Below are 5,857 nucleotides of genomic sequence, written 5' to 3'. Positions count from 1 at the left end.
TTATACCTGTGTCACATGGGTACATTTGGAAGGCCTTCCAGTCGACGGCCCTTGAAACGCCACAACTCTATCGACTCGAAGGAGTTGTCGCGCTGCTACACGGCACTGTTGAAAGGCCGTTCAGTGGTTCAGGCGTTTCTCGCAAAATTGCGTGGCGCTGCGGATCTTTATTTTCGTTTTTATGTAACCAAAAGTTAACGAACATTATTACCACTTAAAAACGCTATAATTTATTTTATGTTGCGAAATGGCGGCGATATGACGGAATCCGGCAACACATGGAGTAGAGGGAGAGTGTACTAGACAACATGGAGGAAGGAATGAACACAAGCACGTCGCTGTTGTCGAGAGTATGTGCAGTTCGCACATATGAAGTGGTGAAAATAGTTTATTGAATAATTAATAACACTCATGTATAGTATTTTTAGAGCATTTTGGTTGGATTTGTTCTTTCTAACCGTGAGTACGAGCACACTGTGAACGAGACGGCATGTTCGCGCTGTTTCCGCTTCCGTTGCTCAAAGGCCATCCAGATTTCAATAGAGTTGTAGGGTGCTCCGTTGACTCGATAGACTATTGACTCGGCGGCCTTCGAAACCGCACGTGTAGCAGCTCGAACTTGACCTTTGAGTCAACTGACTATCGGTTGGAAGGCCCTCCAAACGCCCGTGTGACACGGGTATTACTTACTTAACAACACGGAGTTACAGCCTGTATATTCATAAAAGTATTCACGTGTTCATAGTACCGCTAATCTTACCTGGTCAACCTATTACCGCTAATCTTACCTGGCATATCGACATTAGTAACACTGCGGATCGAACGTTGGGTTATTGGCTCCTGTACACTTATAATGCCACCATCCTCTCTCATGTTACTATAGAAAACACTAATAGGAACAAAGTTTGAGTATACGTCCAATGTGTGAAATTCCGTTGTATTTATTACCTCAATAGAACTCAAATTTACTCCACTCGTTTTATATGTTCAACTTGTGATCGAATAGCTACTCTAACCCCAAATAAAGCTAAAATTGAATTTGTAACCCGTAAACTGATACAGTCGAACCCGGATATATCGAATCTGAAGGGGATCACAAGAAGTTCGTTATATAGGTAATTCGGTATATAAAATAATAGGCCTTCAGGTAAGCGGTGGCTTACCGGTTAGTGCATCTGAGAGCCGCTAACTTACTGCACGCAACATGGGGGAAAAAAGCAAGCACACTTTATTTACCCGCAAAAAAAAATGCTGGTTCACTTTCAACTTCATTGAAAAGTCCAAGCTGATTCTTTACACTTGTAGCGGCCATCGCTTGCGGAAAATAAACTCGTGAATAGGCACTCAACCCACACTACGACGCCTCCAAAATCGGATAGAAGGAATGTTGACGTCCGAGGTAGCATGAGGGCTAGCTGAACAGCCTGACGGGGCTCAACTGACTGCACTATCTCTTCTCCACCTCCAGGTGCCAGAATACCTCAAAGTGTACAAAGGAGTGCACTATGAGGTCTTCTGCGTGGCGCCGCGTTCGATATATCGAATGTGCTGGTGAACGAGCGTTCTTTATACGCGTGCACCAGCCCGATACATTTGCATGGAATTTTCAAGGGGATTTTACAGCTGTTCGATATACAGAATAATTCGTTATAAGTTGGCTTGATATATCCGCGTACGACTGTATCTCCGTCACCATATATATGGCATCGTATTGATCAGCTGTACAAAATACGTGTCAGATTTAGTCACATTAACTTCCTTCGGCTCTTTCTGGCCTCGCACAGCCCTTGAATGGTATCGCCTCCCCAAAGAAATCATGAAGAGTACAAACAAACGCAAGTTTCATGCAACATCAACTACCGTACGTTGTGTAATCTGAATTTGTTAATTACTTACTATGTTCCTTTTAAATTCTTTGTAAGGTCAGGTAATATGGTATAATTGTAAAGCTGCCTTCGTCGTGCGCACTGAACTTTTTTCCATGTACCACCAGCTAAAATATATGATTAGAAACTTACTTTTTAATCATTGCATTATTTGTTTAGCCTGCTCAACCCACTTCCTTCCGTAATGCCTTCGAGTGCTGACGGCGCAAATAAATAAATTATTAAACTGTAAAAAATGTTTCTTGGATGAGAGGTGGTCACCTCCGGCAATGTTTCATCATCATCATCAGACTATATTTATGTCCATGGCAGGACGAAGGCCTCGCCCAGCGATCTCCAATGACCCCTATCCGGCGATGTATAAAATATGCGCATTATTTAAAGCTACATAGTTTAACACTACGTAGCTAAACTCAGTTATTCTTCTGAAATAACTAGTCAGTTGTTCCTCTTAGCCGCTTATTTTGTCTGTGCATGAAAGTCTCTCGTTTTATTTGCTCAAATGACAACCTAATTAACAAGCTTTTGAAACTTATATCGCTTTGGTAAATAAGTTGCTATGTGTTTTTGGACTCACGCGCTAAAATAAAAAAAAACGTACATTGCTTTATAAATGCAGTGAATGAAATTGCTGCGAAAAGACAAAGCCGTGTAATACATTTGAGCTTTTCATTACATGCCTATAGCCAGGAAGTTTATGCAACCAAATGATTGTGTATTATTACATTCTCAAATTCCTACGGCATTTCCCCTATGTGGAGAAGCTAGTTTAACTTTTAAATGATTCACAATTCGACTTTGTGATGTTTCGACCATATATTTGATAGATAGAAATGTGCATGACCAATAGGAACATATGTTGGAGGCAAAAATTCTTAGCAAATTTTGCAAAATAATCTGTGTTTACCAACTGAACAGCATATTTCTACCCTGGAACAGATAGGAAATTGAAATGAATCACATGCATAAAAGTTTGCAGTGCGAGTATTATGAAGTACAGTTTCAGTTTTATTTCTTTCAATTTATGATATATGATAGTTGATGTGATGACTTCAATTTCCTGTTTTATGTTTAGGCTACTGACACTGCACAAACTATATTTTTTGTCATAACACGGAATACAGGCCGCAGAGTGCGGCTCATAAACACATCGGGATAATGAGGTGTAATTTGTGGATACATTTCTCGCTATGGGTAATATAGGAGCCCCTTTCTCGCAAATATGTCTTGGTTGAGAGCGCGTGTGCTGAAAGTAGACTGATTGTCCGCGCTTTCCGTGCAGCTACCGAAGCGACTGTGACAGCCTTTCGCTGTTTAAAGGTTTAAGCCTTTCGATGCCAAGCGCCTGAAATATACACAAATATAGCGCTTGTCCAGAACCAGAAAGGTCGCAAGCATCATGCGAAGGGAGGGATTACCCTTGTGCGGGTTAGTTGCGTCCTTGAGCAAAAAAGAAAAACCGGGGAGTGACAAGTCATTTTTAACGACGGGCTGTCGCTCTTATCGTTATCACAAATGACGACTTGTGGCAACGTACTGCGCTTTGTCGGGAAGCTGTTATGGTTCATTCTTTAGAAAGGGTATTTATTTTTTTCCGCAACGTAACTTACGTCATCGGGGCAGATTTTAAAACATAAAGGTCTTGGGTCAGGCGGTGGTACCTAGGTGACATGAACGCCCGAGAAAAATGGACTTGTACAGTCACTTTCTTTTGGAAGCGCTGATAACGTTGTAATTTTAACCACAATAGATGGCATTTTTCCTAACAGCTTAACAGAAGGCTAATCAGTCCTCATATTAATAAACTTATAACTTTTTACCAGAGACACTCTCAGACGACTTCAATATATTTACAATAAAGGGCTCCATAATTTCCACCATGGCTTTACGTAGGTACGTTGGCGCACTTCATGTAATAATCCCAGTCAGCCTACTCACATATAGCGCATTACTAATCACATCTACCATGGCCTCGGCTACATCCCAAGAAGCAATTTCCTACCTATTTTGATTACTTAAGACTCGGTAGGCTTAAGACAGGCCAAAATTCGAATAGGAATGCGTAGTATGGAATTAGTATGGAACCTACAGTGATCTAGAACGTATGCATTACACTCGAGTCTGTCCAGAATTAGACAGTAACATTCATTTACTCTGACTATTCATCTATCATCAGTGTTAATAAACTAAACGCATGCTGTGCCGATCTTTCCCCCCACCTCACCCCAAATTCAGCTGGGCGCAGGCTACCACCCTGCGTCTGCTACAAACAAATACGTACCCTTCACTCGCCCGCCTCCACCTTATATTCCCTGAAGTCTACAGTACACCCAACTGTCCGGTGCTGTGGCACTCACCCGGCTACGCTTCCGCATGTGCTGTGGGAGTGCCCAGCACTGTACACATACATTAACACCACGACCCCCTCGTCGAGGTTGCGTGAGGCTCTGCGGAGCTCCGCCCTCGACGACCAAACCTGGGCGACCCAGCACGCCCGTGAGGCGGCGGCGAGGCAAGCCCTCGACGTCCCCTCATGGGAGGCTTAGGCCCGGCCATCATAAAGTGCTGGCTCTACAATAAATGTTTATTCCTCCTTCTGAGCTTCTATCGCTAGGTTTGCGTCGTGAAGTCGCCTGAGCTTGCACAAGTTCTACAATTCTACGCTCCAATATCCCATCACCAAGAGCTCGGCGCTTGTCATCACAAATAAGCTAAAAAGCAACCTCGCCTTCAGAACGTATAGTCAGCGTCACAAGCTTTCGTACCCCGGAAGGTGAAAAAATATTTATATTTCTACGCCTTAGTCACGCATCGTAGTATTCGGATTTACAGCGTATACTGGTCTAGAGTAAACAAAACAAAAGTTTTGCATAGTTTTACTGGCTGCGGGGTAGCTGCGTTGAAAATAAACTTATTCGCAGAACCTCGGCCGCGTAAACTTTTGGCGGCGACTGTGCGATTGAACACCTGCATTTTCTTTATTCTGCACACAATTTTTTTAATGAATGGCCTTCCAGCCAACGTCATGCAGTGCTTACACCTGGTTAATTTTCAGGACAGCAGACTCAGACATGACTTATTAAGTAGAAGAACTGAACTATTATGTAGCACGTCATTATTATCACCAATCAGGTGTAATAAATATGTAAAAAAATAAAGGATAATAACATTGCCTACGAAATTTTACTAAAATCTCAGGACTACTTCAAAACTTCGCCTGTTCGTCTTGTGTACGTCCCTATACTTTCTAGCAAACTGAAAGGGAGAAATTCAAGGGTGAAATTGACATCTCTTGTGGCACCATGGCAGAAAAGGGAAGGTGTAGCTTAGTGGGCCCATATGAAAGGATCAGCTGCGATTGTGCTACTCACGCACAAGGAACGACACTTTTGTATTTTTTTTACAGGCAGTAAAGTGATAAATGGTGTCCGTGGACGCTGGAGTCATCATGACAATACCACCGTACCGATATGGGTGATAAACGATTCTAATAAGGGAACATTTCTGCAAGCCTCACGGTCCTTTCTCATGTTTCTTCAATCGTCCAAACACGTTAAATTTAGCGTAGGAGAAAATTCTTACAGAATTACTGAAGAATTGTACCAGTAATTATATCATGGTGCTGCGATCTGATTCAGCAATAGAGTTAGTTAAGAACAGAACAGCAGAATGCCATAGTAACTTTGGTGATTCTAGCCGAAAAAAATGTCTTCTTGCAACGCTTTGTGGGCATAACTCAAAAAGGGTGTGGTCTGTGATTGGAATAGTTCTCTATTTTTACACGACAAACTACATTAACACGCCCCGGTGTCTTTTCGCATTATTTCCAATACTCCTCTGCGTACGTCGTGGTAAAAGGATATGAAGACCTTTAGTATTTCGGGAATTTCGTGAAGGTATATGGGAATGGTTCAAATGATAAGACACGTGCGCTGCATATTGAGGATAGAATGTTTATGTTTCGAGGTATT

This window comes from Dermacentor silvarum, chromosome 1, assembly GCF_013339745.2.
Source record: "Dermacentor silvarum isolate Dsil-2018 chromosome 1, BIME_Dsil_1.4, whole genome shotgun sequence".
Classification (NCBI taxonomy): domain Eukaryota; kingdom Metazoa; phylum Arthropoda; class Arachnida; order Ixodida; family Ixodidae; genus Dermacentor; species Dermacentor silvarum.
The sequence above is the reverse complement of the archived record's forward strand: the minus strand, read 5'-3'. Positions refer to the sequence as shown.